Genomic DNA, 15561 nt, shown 5'->3' on the forward strand with positions numbered 1-15561 from the left:
ACTGATTTAAATAATATATTTTTCACAGCTTGCAGACCTGCCCGTTGCCCTAAACGCTGCTTGTTCGGAAGACTTAGAATTTATAACAAAAGCCACTGCCGAATCAAATGCAAATGTAGAGGTACGTACGCTAGAAACGTTTTCCTGCAGACCAGGAAGGATGCATTGTAAAAAAGATATACTCAAGCACACGTTCGATAAATTTAATCAGTGTAATTTGTGTATCACCGAACGTTCCCCATATTCCACATTTAGGTTGTACAAAGGCACGCTGTCCGCGTCGATGTAAATACGGCCGCATTGTTAAGCTGAGGCATGGATGTAGAGTACGATGCAGATGCAGAAGTAAGTTAACCGTCACTTGAATTTTATACCACACCTGATATTTTTAGATTAGTAATGGGATTGTTAACCGTATGATTCTATTTGCAGGATGCCATAAAGCCCAATGTCCACGTAATTGTTGGTTTGGCAAGATCAAGAAATTCAAGCACAAATGCCGCATCAGTTGCAAATGCAAACCATGCAGGCCAGCCAAATGTCCACGTCGTTGCCACTGGGGTAAGATTAGGAAACTAAGACATGGATGTCTCAGAAGCTGCAGATGCAAAGAATGCAAACCAGTCCGCTGTCCAAGACGATGTAAATATGGAAAGATCAAGAAGTTCAAACACAAGTGTCGTATTGGTTGCAAATGTAGACCATGTAGAATGGCCAAATGTCCATCAAAACGTCACTGTGGATACCGTGGATTCATTAAGAAATACAACAAACATGGATGCCGCAGAGATTGCAGATGCAAACGTAATAGTCCACTGATTATATCAATGCAAAATGAAATCATGTATCCATGAACTTAATTTCTAAGACATGAAGAATGATAAAAGTAAAATATACTGATAATTATGTGCAGGATGTAATGTACATGTACGTATAATTCTAGCTTGCAGACCAGCGCGATGCCCGCGTCGTTGTCACTGGGGTCGAATCAAGAAATTCAGATACAGATGCCGCTACAGTTGTAAATGCAAATCATGCAGACGAGCTAAATGTCCCAAACGTTGTCCATTCGGAAAGGTCAAACGATTTAGACACAAATGCCGTATTGGATGCAAATGCAAACGTAAGATCCTTCAGTCTTAATCAACCTCAGATTTTGTTTCTAATCATAACTGAACGATAGTACAAATATGGAATTTATACTTCAGCGTGTTCTCGTATCCGAAAATCATGTCCACATAAATGTCGACATGGAGTAATCCGTCGTCACAAACATGGATGTCAAATCGGATGCAAATGCAGATCATGTAAACGCGCTCCGTGTCCACGTCGTTGCCACTGGGGACGAGTCAAGAAGTACAAACGAAGATGCCGCATTAGCTGTAAATGTAAAATATGCAGACCAGCTAGATGTCCACGTCGATGCCACTGGGGCAAGATCATTAAACGCAGACATGGATGTGTCAGAAGCTGCAGATGCAAAGAATGCAAACCGGCTCTTTGTCCAAAACGTTGCAGATATGGTAGGACCAAGAAATATAAACACAAATGCCGTGTAAGCTGTAGATGCAGAGCTTGCAGACCTGCTCGCTGCCCATCAAGGCACTCTTGTGGTCATCGTGGTTACATCATCAAGCGTGATCGACATGGTTGCCGTAGAAACTGCCGATGCAAACGTATGATTGAAACTTTCATAAAAGTTATCCATGTGGAGTGTAGAGATTTGTTCAGATGTTTAGAAAAATTTGTTAAATCAATTGGCAAATAAATAAATAAATAACTTTTCATTTTAGCATGTAGACCAGCGCGTTGCCCCCGCCGTTGCAGATATGGAAAGATCAAGAAATACAGATACAAATGCCGTTACAGCTGCAGCTGCAGAGCATGCCGAATGGCCAAATGCCCATCCAGGCGTGCATGTGGTTTCCGAGGTTATATAAAACATCGTAACAAGCACGGTTGTCGAACTAAATGCAGATGCAAGCGTAAGTATAGATTCAAGGTCTCAGTGTTTTAAATTGTGGAAAATCTATTTTCACATATCCTACTCTCCACTTCAGCATGCGAACCAGCTCCATGTCCACGTTCCTGTCACTGGGGACGCATCATGAAGAAAAAACACGGCTGCCGATACATTTGTAAATGTAAACGTACGTACCGTATAGTAATAGTTTTTTATTATGATGTGGAGATGCATAGTTAGATAGACACATTAAAAGTTGGATTTTTAGATTTTGGATAAACAGGCATTATTACTATAATCAGCATGATCGGTTGTAAATATCATAATTCATATCAAGCATTTTAACATTCTAGCATGCAAACCAGCTCGCTGTCCACGTAAGTGTCCATGGGGTAGAATCAAACGATTTAAACACGGTTGTGTCAGAAGATGTCGATGCAAGGGTGAGTAACCCTGATTACTTGGACGTACTATAATGAGACAAGATGAATAACGTATATAATTTCAACAAAGCAGAAAAATGATTGATTTGAAATTTCATTGTTTTCGTACTTTTCAGGATGTATGCCAGCACGCTGCCCACGTCGTTGTCACTGGGGTAAGGTTAAGCTTTACAGACACAACTGCTTGCGAAGTTGCAAATGTAAGTCGTGTAAACCAGCACGCTGTCCGAAGCGTTGTCATTGGGGAAGAATCAAGAAACATAAATTCAAATGTCGTGTCAGTTGCAAATGCAGACGTAAGTATTTCAAAAGCCAATGAAAAACAATTTATGTAAAAACGATATATAATAATATTGAATATTTCCCAATCATACTACTGTAGCATGTCGCCCGGCTCCGTGTCCACGTCGTCGTTGTTGGTTTGGAAAAATTAAAAAGTTGAAACATAACTGCCGAGTCAGGTGCCGTTGCAGACGTAAGTGCATTAGACATTATTACTGTCAAATTATAAGTGATTATCAAATTTTAAGTGAGAGAAAAGATAAGTATTTTGAATATTCATTTTCAGCATGTTCCCATGTTCGTAAATCGTGCCCACGCAGTTGTAGACACGGTTTTATCAGAACCAAGAAACACGGCTGTCAAATAAGATGCCGATGCCGACCATGTAGACCAGCTCGTTGTCCACGAAAATGTCATTGGGGACGTATAAAGAAATTCAAACATAACTGTCGCATTAAATGCAAATGCAAATCGTGTAGACCAGCCAAATGTCCTCGTGGCTGTCACTGGGGCAAGATAAAGAGACGCAAACACGGTTGTCTCAGAAGTTGCATCTGCAGACGTAAGTCTAACTACTTTATGCTAATACTTCACTCTTGTCTATATCAGTGACCCTACCTGTTTGTTGACATCATGTCTGTACTGGTATTTTTTTCAGCTTGCAAACGCGCTCGTTGTCCAAAACATTGTCAATATGGAAAGATAAAGAAATACAAATACAAATGTCGTGTCAGTTGCAGATGTAGACGTAAGTTGAATCTTAATCAAACTAAAAATCAATATAAGCTCATCAGGATTTACATATCGATTTGATATCTTTATGAAGCGTGCGCACCAGCTAGATGTCCACGCCGTTGTCACTGGGGTAAGATCAAACGTTTCAATAAACATGGATGTCGCATCCGCTGTAAATGTAAGCAATGCAGACCAGCAAGATGCCCAAGAAGATGCAGACATGGTTTCTACAAAGTCCGAAAACATGGTTGTGTCCGACGCTGCACATGTAAACGTGAGTATAATCAAGTAACTATATTATGACAAATACCGTATCGTACAAATAACCTGTTACATATAAAAACACGTTTTCACTTCAGATCATCCATGTAAGCAGTCAAAGAAGGTTGGACCGGGTAGAGCTCGTATTCCGCGTTGGTATTACAACCGTAGTGTAAAAGACTGTAAGAAGTTCTACTGGGGTGGAGCGAAAGCAAATGGAAACAACTTTAAATCATTAAGAGCGTGTCGCAAGAGATGTGTCCGTGAGTAGAAACAAAGCTCCTTTGTAAAATTCTTTATCCTTCTTGATCTAGCCTCATACAAAATTTCAGTAATCAATTTGCAAAAAAAAAACTCTTTGATAATTGTAGCCTGTAAACGTGCACGTTGTCCCAGAAGCTGTAAATATGGCAGGATCAAGAAGTTCGAACGTGGATGCCGTGTTGTCTGTAGATGTAGACCTTGTCGAAATGCCAAATGTCCATCCAAACGTCACTGTGGTTACCGTGGATTCATCAAGAAACACAACAAACATGGATGTCGCAGAGGCTGTAGATGCAAACGTAAATTACTTCACTTATTTCAACTCAGGTTTAAAATGCTTACCACAATCACATTCTTCTGGTTAATGGTTCTAATATCGTACTTCACTTTAGCGTGCAGACCAGCTCGCTGTCCAAGTAGATGTGACTGGGGACGAATCAAGAAATACAGATACAGGTGTCGCTACAGTTGCAAATGTAGACCTTGTAGAGCAGCCAAATGTCCACATCGATGTCCGTTTGGAAAGATCAAGAAGTACAGGAAGGGATGTCTTAGAAGCTGTAGATGTAGACGTAAGTGTATCACCCCATTTTATTCTATTGTTCCAATGGAGTGATAGCAATTTTCTACAAAATCTATCATTTACAGCATGTTCAGCGATCAGGAAGCGTTGTCCTCGTCCATGTAGGTTCGGATATGTAAGAAAGTTCAGACGCAGCTGCCAAATCGGATGCCGATGTAAAAAGTGCAAACCTGCTCGATGCCCGCGATCATGCCATTTCGGATACAAGAAGAAGCATAGATTCAACTGTCGCATAAGATGTGGATGCAAACGTAAACCTTTGTTTAAGTGCAATATTGTTAAAAGCCTGGAACTATGAGTTTCCAACTTTTTATTTTTTTTTTCATCTTTAGCATGTAAGCCAGTTCGCTGCCCGAGATACTGCCCACATGGATACAGAAAGAAACGCCGACATGGTTGTCTCATTAGATGTAGATGTAAACGTAAGCTATATTTCTTAATTGTACATCTATTACTGATTATCAATTCATGTTAGCATACCAATGATTTCAATTGATTTTATTTAGCATGTAGACCTGCACCATGCCCGAGAGGATGTCATTGGGGACGAGTTAAGAAATTCAAGCACAAGTGTCGCTCAAGCTGTGAATGTAAATCATGTAGACCAGCCAGGTGTCCCCGTCGTTGTCGCTGGGGCAAAATAAAGAAACGCAAATATGGATGTCTTCGAAGTTGCAGATGCAAACGTAAGTTAGAAGATAGATAATTACAGATATTATTCTCATATATCTACTTGAGATTCATGTCTTGTTTTATTTCAAATAGCTTGTAAACCTGATAATTGCCCAAGATGTCGTCATGGTCACAAAAAGATAATCCGTCATGGCTGTCTTGTACGATGCAGATGTAGAAGTAAGTTAGTGGGACATAAACCTCTACATTTGCTTTTACATGTGACTCTTCTTCAACTGAATAGAAAGATGTTATTTGATTGTCACTTATAATATTATTTATATTCAGCTTGCAAACCAGCTCGATGCCCTAAACATTGTTACTGGGGAATGAAGAAGACATACCGCCGCCACTGTAGAAAATCATGTATTTGCAAGCGTAAGTTTCCATCAATAGAAAAACGCTTGAAATGGCTTAAATTTTGAAATTTTTGATATACATATTGTTTCATACATATATTGACAGCATGCCGACCAGCTCGATGTCCACAGCATTGCCCATGGGGAAAGATCAAGAAACGAAAACATGGATGTCTTCGAAGCTGCAGATGCAAACGTAAAGCTACTTATATTTAATTCATCATACACATCTCTGTCTGACAGTACATGATTTATAACATATTTTTGCTATTCCCATACTAGCATGTAAACGAGCTTCATGCCCACGAAACTGTCACTGGGGACGTGTTAAGAAATTCAGACACAAATGCCGCGTCAGTTGCAAATGTAAACCATGTAGACCAGCTAAATGTCCACGTCGTTGTCCTTGGGGCAAGATCAAGAAAGTAAGACATGGATGTGTCAGAAGCTGCAGATGCAAGCGTAAGTATTTGTATCTACGTATTTGAGAGTGGTTAGAAAGTGCTTCCCATGTGCTATTGCTTCATCTTTAATATAAATTGCATTTCATACAACAGCTTGTCAACCAGCTCGCTGTCCAAAAGTGTGTCATTGGGGACGAGTAAAGAAATACAGACGTAAATGTCGTGTCAGATGTAAATGTAAACCATGTAGACCAGTTCGATGTCCAAGATTCTGTCCATGGGGCAAGATAAAGAAACGCCGCTATGGATGCCTTCGCAAGTGCCAATGCAAACGTATGAAGTATACTATAACCCTTAACGAACAGTCAGAATTCAAATCAAATTTGAAAAATCGAAAACATAATTGCCCTTAAGGCCTAAGTAAAACTAAATCTAATTTTTTTTGAATTAGCGTGTAAACGAGCCCGTTGTCCAAAACATTGTAAACATGGAAGGATCAAGAAGTTCAAACACAAATGCCGCATCCGCTGTAGATGTAGAATCTGCAAACATGCAAAATGTCCATCAAGACGCACCTGCGGTTATCGTGGATTCATCATAAAGCGTAATCGCCACGGCTGTCGAAGAAGCTGTAGATGCAAATGTGAGTTAATCGAATTATTGGTATTCTTATCGAATTATCAGTATTCCATACCGCAATTAAATCAATGGCAATAAACATTTTCGTTGATTATTTATTTCAGCCTGTAGACCAGCTCCGTGTCCAAGATGTCGCGGTGGCAGACTTATTAAGAAAAACAGATATGGATGCCGTTACAGTTGTAGATGTAGTTGTACGTGTGAAAATATAAATTCCATTTTTTTCAACATATACGACACATTTCCGATATCTACTTCTTTGTATGATTTCCAAGAATGAAAATTCTATGCATATATCATTATAGTACCATCGTGTAAACAACCGAAGAAGGTTGGACCGGGAAGAGCTCGTATTCCACGTTGGTATTACAACCGTAGTGTAAAGGACTGTAAGAAGTTCTACTGGGGAGGAGCGAAAGCAAATGGTAACAACTTCAAGTCATTACGAGCTTGTCGCAGGAAGTGTGTCCGTGAGTGTCCAAAATTGGCCAATTGTTTAATCAAGGAATATAGCATTTATAACACATAGCAATATAATATGAAAAAAAAAATTTCTATTCGAATTCAGGATGCAGAAACGTTAATTGTCCAGGAAAGTGTAAATACGGCAAGATCAAGAAGTTTAAACGTGGATGTCGTGTTGTCTGTAGATGTAGAACTTGCAAACGTGCTCGTTGCCCATCCAAACGTCACTGTGGTTACCGAGGATTTATCAAGAAGTACAACAAACATGGTTGTCGTAGAAGCTGTAGATGCAAACGTATGTGTTATCGTATTCTACAGCTAGTGACGGTCGGACAATAAGAACAAAGTCTGTCACTAAATAACTTTCGATTGCATCATTATTTTTGCATTCTGATAATATTCCTTATAATACATATTGATAGCATGTAGACCAGCACCATGTCCAAGATGTCACTGGGGTCGAGTCAAAAAATACAGATACAGATGTCGCTACAGTTGTACATGTAGAAAATGCAGACCTGCTAAGTGTCCACGTCACCCTTGCCACTGGGGCAAGATCGTTAAACGTAGACATGGATGTGTCAGAAGCTGTAGATGCAAACGTAAATTCATTTGTTCATTATTGTCACTGAAAACAATTTTTTTGTACTTGAACAGAACCATGATTTCAGAATGTATTTTTCTATTAGCATGTATACCAGCTCGTTGTCCAAGACGCTGTAAATATGGTAAGATAAAGAAATACAGACACAAATGCCGTGTTCGCTGCAGATGTCGTGAGTGTCGACCCGCTAGCTGTCCTTCTCGACGTCACTGTGGTTATCGTGGCTTCATCATCAAACGTGATCGACATGGTTGCCGAAGAAGCTGTAAATGCAAACGTGAGTTTGATTTGTAATCATCGATTACTAATGTTATCGTATTTTTCACTTAAAGAATATGAAACATTTACCTATTTCGAATGATCATTTCAGCATGTAGACCAGCGCGATGCCCACGTCGATGTCACTGGGGCAAGATCAAGAAATACAGATATAAATGCAGATACAGTTGCACTTGCAAACGTATGTTCGTCACTTAAAGTAAATAAAACAATTCTACTTTATTCTCGTCTCATTGTAATTTCAATGTTTCAATTCACAGCATGCAAAATGGCAAAATGTCCACGTCGTTGCCGCTGGGGTCGTATTAAAGTAAGAAAACATAACTGCCGTATTAGATGTCAATGCAAGCGTAAGTATCCATTCTGTTTTTTGGATTATCCTCTCTAGATTCTTGTTAATATAAAAATATTGTTCTTCATAAAGCCTGTCCGTTCAAACCATGCCCACGATACTGCAAACATGGTGTGATTAGAACTAAAAGACATAAATGCCAGATAGGCTGCAGATGCCGATCATGTAAACCGGCTCGTTGTCCTAGAGGTTGTCACTGGGGACGTATCAAGAAATTCAAGCACAAATGCCGTGTAAGATGTAAATGTAGACCATGCAGACCAGCAAGATGTCCTCGCCGTTGCCGCTGGGGCAAAATCAAAAAGATCAAACACGGATGTCTCAGAAGCTGCATATGCAAACGTAAGTACATGGAAGTTATGTTCCAGCATATGTACCCTGATATCAGCTCATCAAACGTCTGTAATCAATAGACCTAGCTTTCTACCCTGTTTTCATCCTTTTATCAACAGCTTGCAAACCTGTTAAATGTCCACGCAAATGCCACTGGGGTTATCGTAAACACATAAGACACAATTGCCGTGTACGCTGCACATGCAAACGTAAGTTATACATTTTCCATTGTGATCAATAAACCAACTGGCTCCGAATCGTTATGTATATACCATTTTATATGTTTCAGCATGTAAACCAGCTCGATGCCCACGTGACTGCCATTGGGGAACGAGGGAGAAGTTCAAACACAGGTGTCGTGTCAGTTGCAGATGTAAACGTAAGATAAGATATTACAATTAGACAAACATCGCCCAATGTCATGCAATCAAATGTGTAATTTATGACAATAAAATGATGTGTTATTTTGTGTGTGTAGCTTGTAGACCCGCTCGATGCCCACGAAGATGTAGACACGGTCGTGTTACTAAGCGAAGATATGGATGTCGAGTTAGTTGCCACTGCAAAGGCAAGTTAAATATACAATTCAGATAACTTAAAGTCGTATTGATAATGAAAGTAACCCTTAGATCTAAGATTTAATGCATTTTCATTACAGTTCCACCTTGTAAGCAACCTAGAAAGGTTGGACCTTGTAGAGCCGCTATTCCCCGTTGGTATTATGATAGTACAGCCAAGAGATGCAGAAAAATGTCCTGGGGAGGATGCAAACCAAATGGAAACAATTTCAAGACTCGCTCTGCTTGTCGCAAGAAGTGTGTCCGTAAGTAAAGTATTTTGTTTCACGTGAACTTTAATATGGTATTGAATCTATAGCAGTTTAAAGATATCATTATCTACGCCCATTTAGGTTGTAGACGTGTGCGTTGTCCTAAGCATTGCCGTCGCGGTGTTATACGTAAATTTGGCAGAAACGGATGTCTCATTTCATGTAGATGCAAACGTAAGTAATCTGATTTCGATCTTAGTTTATCTTATTTTTTTCATATAACTGTATGCGATTCAAATTCGATTATTGTGAATATAGCATGCAGACCAGCACGCTGCCCAAAACATTGTCCATTTGGCCGTATCAAGAAACACAAACGTGGATGTCTGGTCAAATGCATATGCAGACGTAAGTAGATGTTTCGGGTGTTATCAATTTGACTTTCATCATGGTCAACCTTGTCCGGAAATTGTTATGGATTTATAATTATTCACATTTCAAAGCGTGTAGACCGGCCCGTTGTCCAGGAAGCTGGTGCCACCCAGCAAGGTTAAAGAAGAGATACAGACATAAATGTCTAGTTAGTTGTCGCTGTCGTGAATGCAAGCCAGCTCGATGTCCAAGGCATTGCCACTGGGGCAAGATCATGAAACGCAGACATGGCTGCCGGGTTCTCTGCAAATGCAAACGTAAATGGCAAATTTACATCCTTAGATTTTCTCTGATGATTACTTTTCTTGTTAATAATATTTGGAAAAAATATTTTCCTTTGCTTAACAGCATGTAAACGTGCTAGATGCCCACGGTTCTGTGCTCATGGTTATATCAAAAAGAAGAAACACGGTTGCCGTATATCATGTCGATGCAAACGTAAGTGCTTTTAGGTTAATATAATTATAATGAAGACGTGGTCTTTTGAAGTTTGAGTATAAAAATACAATTGGTTATTCTAGCATGTAAACCAGCTCCATGTCCACGCCGCTGCTACTGGGGACGTATCAAGAAGTTTAAACGTAAATGCCGCATAAGCTGTAAATGTAGACCGTGTAGACCAGCCAAATGTCCAAGCCGCTGCCACTGGGGTAAAGAGAGGAAATATAGACATGGATGTCTGAGAAGATGTACATGTAAACGTAAGCATGCACCGCTATTAGGCCACAGTTGCCCAACCGTTGTATTGTTGTTTCAAACCTTTCTCTTAATTTGCAGCATGCAGACCTCGTAAATGTCCAAGAAAGACCAACTGTCATCTCAAAATAAAGAGAAAACATGGCTGTATTGTGGGATGCTACTGTAGAGGTAATTTTGCTTGTTTACAATGCAATTTTCATTTTAGATAAATTATATTCTTGAATGCAGTTCGATTCATGTATTTGCCGTTTTTTAGAATGCCGACCTGCACGCTGTCCCAAATTCTGTAGATATGGCAAGATCAAGAAATATAACAAGTTCAAGTGCAGAACTCGCTGCAGATGTAGAAGTGGGTGTCTGACTTAACTTTTTTATATGATGAAGCTACCTAATCAAACAAACCAATTTACAAAAATACGTTTTTAACATTGATATAAATCTATTACCCATCTGTTTACAGTTTGCCGAAAAGCCAGATGTCCTAAATGCAGATTTGGGCATCTTAAGAAGTTCATCAGAGGATGTCGTGTTGGATGCAGATGTAGATGTAAGTGTTACTTGGTTGAATCTTCACAATCTAGGCATTTCGGCTCTTAATAGTGAGTGACAACATAAGTCCTGCTTGAATGATTGCTATGTCAAACATTTTAACTACAGCATGTAGACCAGCCCGATGTCCTGGACGTTGTAAATATGGCCGCGTGAAGCGATTCAAATACAAATGCCGCTACAGTTGCAGATGCAGAGGTGAATGAAAGAAACTATTATAGACCTGTCAGAAGATAAAATTTACCATCTTGTTCAACATTTCAATCTGTTTTCTTTACTAGTATGCAAACCAGTACGATGTAAACATTTCTGCCCACTTGGATACATGTACAGACGACGACATGGATGTAAACTCTCATGCAAATGCAAGAGTAAGCGATTAACTTCAACGAAATGATTAAAGAATATTATACGATTAATATCAAACTTATGAGACGTATTTCCCCAACTTTGGATGGCATGAGTATTGATGTTTTTTTATTTAGAATGCAAACATGTTCGGGCTCGATGTCCATCTCACTGTCCACATGGATATAAAAAGAGAAGGAAGAACAAGTGTGTCACGAAGTGTGCCTGTAGACGTAAGTTGCACTATTGTTCAATATAGATCTTGGCCGAAATATCACACGATACTGCTATGTTATCTCTATACCTTTTTTCTAAGATATCTAAGTTGACAGGTATCATAATTATTACTTCAGAATGCCGACCAGCTAAATGCCCAAGAAAATGTAATTTCGGAAGAATTAAGAAATTCCGACGTAGATGCCGCATAAGCTGCAGATGTCGACGTATGTTTTCCACATCATTTGTATCATCACATGTTATCAAACTGGATATGATGAAAACTGGGTTCTATTATGTATCATGTATATCTATTGGACTTTTCAGCATGTTCTCATATACGGAAGTCATGCCCACGTCACTGTAGACATGGCGTCATCCGTAAACGTAGACATGGCTGCCAAGTTGGATGCAGATGCAGACCATGTAGACCAGCTCCTTGTCCAAGGAAATGCCACTGGGGACGTATCAAGAAATTCAGACATAAATGCCGCATCAGTTGTAAATGCAAGAGATGTACACCAGCCAGATGTCCACGTCGTTGTCGCTGGGGCAAGATCAAAAAGATCAAGCACAGATGTCTCAGAAGCTGTAAATGTAAACGTAAGCATAAATGTTTCATCATGAAAAACTTCGCAATTTTCCATTAACATGATTTTCAAGCTGGACGAAAAACAAATGATTAAATGATCTATGAATAAACTTTAAGGATGTCAGCCAGTACCGTGCCCAAGATGTCGACATGGAAAACTTATCAAGAAACACAGATACAATTGCCGAATTAGTTGCAGATGCAGAGGTATGATAAGTCGCATATTATAACTATCATAACTATTTTCATTGATTTCGCAATGGAAAGTCAACCTTTATCCATAATCTATGACACTGCGTTACAGTACCATCATGTAAACAACCGAAGAAGGTAGGACCAGGTAGAGCAAGCATCCCACGTTGGTATTACAACCGTAGTGTGAAAGACTGTAAGAAGTTCTACTGGGGTGGAGCAAAAGCGAATGGAAATAACTTTAAATCATTGAAAGCTTGTCGCAGGAAGTGTGTCAGTAAGTGTCCTCTAAGTATCAAAACATTACTGTGAAAATGATAACGCAGTTTTATGATGTGTACTATGGTGTAATTTTGTTTTTTATAGAATGCAAAAATGTTTCTTGCCCAAGAAGCTGCAAATATGGCAAGATCAAGAAGTTCAATCGTGGCTGCCGCGTTGTCTGTAGATGTAGACCTTGTAGACGTGCTCGCTGCCCATCCAAACGTCACTGTGGTTACCGTGGATTCATCAAGAAATATAACAAACATGGATGTCGCAGAAGCTGTACATGTAAACGTAAGGTTTAGTTATTTTTCAAAGGTATCAACCAATCACACATTCAACCTTTAATGTTGTATCAAAATGTTTTCAGCATGTAGACCAGCTCGTTGCCCAAGACGCTGTAGACACGGAAAGATAAAGAAGTATAAACATGGATGCCTATCCCGCTGTAGATGTAGACAATGTACAATGGCTAGGTGCCCATCCAAGCGTCGCTGTGGTTACCGTGGATACATCAAGAAGGTCAACAGACATGGCTGTCGAAAGAGTTGCCATTGCAAACGTACGTATATATTATTGTTGAATTGAAATTTGAATTTTGATTGTTGAGCCATTTGAAATATGACACTGTAGCATTGACACTATTATTTTGATTTAACCACAGCATGTAGACCAGCAAGTTGTCCAAGACGTTGTAGATATGGCAAAATCAAGAAATACAGATACCGATGCCGCTATAGCTGTAGATGTAGACCATGTAGAATGGCGAAATGTCCACGTCACTGTAACTGGGGCAAGATTAAGAAAAACAACAAACATGGATGCCGCAGAAGTTGTAGATGCAAACGTAAGTTGTGGATTAACATTTTAAATGAAAAAAGACATTTTATTATTGTAGATGTATCTCTATAAAAGTAATAATTCAAAATAATTTTTTCCAGCTTGTCCATACAAACCATGCCCAAGTCGCTGCAGACACGGAGTCATAAAAACAAAGAAACATGGTTGCCAGATTGCATGCCGATGCCGACCATGTAAACCAGCTCGTTGTCCAAAAGTATGTCACTGGGGCCGTATCAAGAAATACAAGCGCAGATGCCGTTTCTACTGTAGATGTAGACCATGTAGACCAGCCCGCTGTCCTAAATTCTGTCCATTTGGAAAAATCAAGAGGCGCAGATTTGGATGTGTCCGAAGTTGTAAATGCAAACGTTAGTACAAAAAGACCCATCTTCTCCTTTAGATACACAAATTTACCTTAGAATCTATTAATATGCGTCTTCTTTTACAGCATGTCAACCAGCTCGTTGCCCAAGACGATGCAGATATGGAAAGATTAAGAAGTTCAGACACAAATGCAGAGTGCGGTGTAAATGCAGACGTAAGCTCAGAAACACTGAAAACTATCACTCATTAAGCAAATCGCACTGATTGTAGCAGATCATTATCTATTGAAACATTGTTTTGATTTATATATTTCAGCTTGTCGCCATGCAAGATGCCCCTCAACAAATGTATGTTTTAGTGGACGCATTATCAAACATAACAAACACGGCTGCAGAACCGTTTGCAGATGTAAACGTTAGTACATTATAATTCATCCGTTTAAGAGATTTTGTTTAAAGAAAATTCTTGTCTGAGAAATGTATCTTGATCAAATCATTTCTTCATCATTCATTAGCATGTCGACCAGCTCGATGTCCACGTCACTGTCCACGGGGTAAGGTCAAGAAATACAGACGACGATGCCGTGTTCTATGCAAATGTAAACGTATGTATATGTTGAAAATCTCTGACTCCAGTCACTTGGAGTATAACATACAATATTATCAGTATTCATTGTCTGTGTTTTTCAATAATACTTTATCAACATCGACTTATATATTTTCAAATTGCCTTCTTCAGCGTGCAGTCCAGCTCGTTGTCCAAGATCCTGTAGATATGGTAAGATCAAGAAGTTCAAGCATAATTGTCTCATCAGCTGTAGATGCAGACCATGTAGAATGGCTAAATGTCCATCCAAACGTCACTGCGGTTATCGTGGATTCATCAAGAAACACAACAAACATGGATGTCGCAGAAGTTGTAGATGCAAAGGTTCGTCATACGCCTCACTGTTAGCTGTGTATTTGAAGTTTTAGGTGATAATAATGAAAGTGGAAATTTACTCATACATTGTAGAATGTAGACCCGCACGTTGTCCAAGATCCTGCAGATATGGTAAGATCAAGAAATACAGATACAAATGCCGCTACAGCTGCAGATGTAGACCATGTAGAATGGCCAAGTGTCCATCAAAGCGCGCCTGTGGTTACCGTGGATACATCAAGAAATACAACGGACATGGTTGCCGCAAACGATGCAAATGCAAACGTAAGTATTTCACTTCATTGTAGGATATATTGAGTGATCAGCTAATCATTTGAAAGATAAGAGATATATGCCATGCCTTTTCCAGCTTGTCGCCCTGCAAGATGTCCGAGATACTGTAGACGTGGCTTCATTAAGAAACGTAGATATGGATGTCGCTACAGTTGCATATGCAAACGTAAGGCTATTATTCTAAAATTGTTGATATTGAATATCAAAGATCTATAAAATTGCTGTATAGACCATTAACATTTCATTTGATTTAAACAGCTTGTAAACCAGCCCCATGCCCACGTCGTTGTCACTGGGGACGTGTCAAGAAATTCAAACGTGGATGCCGTGTTAGATGTAGTTGTAAACGATGCAGTCCAGCAAGATGTCCACGCCGCTGCTACTGGGGCAAGATCAAGAAACGCAGACATGGATGTGTCAGAAGCTGTAAATGTAAACGTAAGTTTCGTTTGCAATAGATTCGTATACGCCATCAGTAAC

Source organism: Tubulanus polymorphus, chromosome 5, assembly GCF_964204645.1.
Source record: "Tubulanus polymorphus chromosome 5, tnTubPoly1.2, whole genome shotgun sequence".
Lineage (NCBI taxonomy): Eukaryota > Metazoa > Nemertea > Palaeonemertea > Tubulaniformes > Tubulanidae > Tubulanus > Tubulanus polymorphus.